We start from the raw sequence: 1,802 nt of genomic DNA on the forward strand, positions 1-1,802 counted from the left end.
CCTGAGCACCGGGGCCCCTCCCCTCCTCTCCTGAGCACCGGGGCCCCTCCCCTCCTCTCCAGAGCACCGGGGCCCCTCCCCTCCTCTCCAGAGCACCGGGACTCCTTAAGGCAGACGCATCCCTCCCTCCTGTTACAAACCCTTACCTCACATAGCCGTGGGCTCCTGAATCCCACTGAATAAGATCAAGCTATTGCATAGTTGAAATGTTTGCTGGTGCAACTATCCAAATTATTTTTACCTCGATTGAGTTAAATGCTGCTGCAGCTTTTATGGCCTGGAGTAGAAAATGCAATCACATCAAAAGGTGCCCTGGAAATGATAAAGAATGATGAAAACAGTCCTGTCTGAAAACAGGTTATGTATACAGCAAGAGCAGTGGCGGGTAAACGGTCCCAAAAACATGGCTAAGAGGACAGGACCACAGTTCAACATTCCTTACACATTTGGGGACGGCATTGCATTTGGGGTCCCAGCTGGAGCAGAATTTTAGCTCGTGGAAGTAGAGCGTGGCTGTAATACCACAGCTGCTGACTCAGCCCCTGCTGCCAACCGCTGGGGGAACAGACCCAGGAAAGGATAGACAAGCTGGTTAATCAATAACCTAAGGACAGCAGAGTCCTAGCTGACACTGGGCCTTCCTAAGGAGACAGAAAGCAGTGAACCTCTGTAAAAGCTTAGAGGTAAGCAGTGGTGAAGCCGGGCAGTGAGAGGCTGGATGGGGGGCTGGGAAGAGGCAGGCAGAGGGAGTCGGGAGAGGAAGGCAGTCAAATGGAGGGAAGAGAGAGAGATGGTGCAGGAGCAATCCAGGGAGGGGAGCAGGCCCGGAGCCGGGAATGAAGCTGGACCGTCACCAGGTGTGGACTTGTGGGTCCTCCTACAGCTCCCAGTTCCACCTGGGACAAGGGGAACAGCCACTGCAGGCTTTGAAGTGTGGAATAAACAAAGGCCTCCGGGTGTGGACAGGCAAAGGTTGTTTATTCAGGGCTTGCTGCAGTGAGTGGGCTGGGCAGGCAGAGATGCTCACAACAGGAAAGCTTCCCGGTGAACACACAGAGCCCCAGCTGTGCCCTGTTGGAGGCCAGGCTCTGGGGACACCAGAGCTCTAATGAGAGGCAGGCATCCTGGGGGCGTTTCTGGCTTTCTGGTTGGTCCTGAGTTGGAAGCAGGGACAAAAATTAGGAAGCTGTCAGCACCGATCAAGTCTTGGCCCTCCGGAGCTGACTGTCACAGAGGTTACTGTTGAGCTTCCCGGGCTGTCACTAAAGATGGCAATCTGGCTCCCTGCAAGCCTGACACGGCCACTGGCCTCCTGGGCTGTGTATTGCAGATAAAGAGTTGACTTTCTGGGCAGGTGTGGGGGTCAGAGTTCTGCTTTTATATACGATCCAGCCTTGGACCCTTACGTGTTCAATTCCTCAGAAGCAGAGGTGTTGGATGTAATTGCATTTGTGTTTTAGAAAGACCCATTCTCTGCTTGGCTGAAGTTCCAGAGAAGGGGCCTGGCCCAGCATCTGGGCATGGGGACTCCGTGCCTGGGGAGAGGCCCACGCAGGCGACTGCCACAGGAGGATGCAGAACTCAGGGCTGCTCTGCCTCTGGAGGACCCGGCCGCTGACCGCTGTCACAGGCCACAGCAACACTGAGCTCCAAGAAAACCGGAGACTCTTCCATGGCGTTTCTTCGTCCCCAGCAAGAAATGAGAGTTCTTTTTTTTTGAGACGGAGTCTCACTCTGTCTCCCAGGCTGGAGTGCAGTGGCGTGATCTCGCCTGATGGTAACCTCCACCTCCCGGGTTCAAG

Source organism: Mandrillus leucophaeus, unplaced genomic scaffold (genome assembly GCF_000951045.1).
Source record: "Mandrillus leucophaeus isolate KB7577 unplaced genomic scaffold, Mleu.le_1.0 Scaffold6, whole genome shotgun sequence".
Lineage (NCBI taxonomy): Eukaryota > Metazoa > Chordata > Mammalia > Primates > Cercopithecidae > Mandrillus > Mandrillus leucophaeus.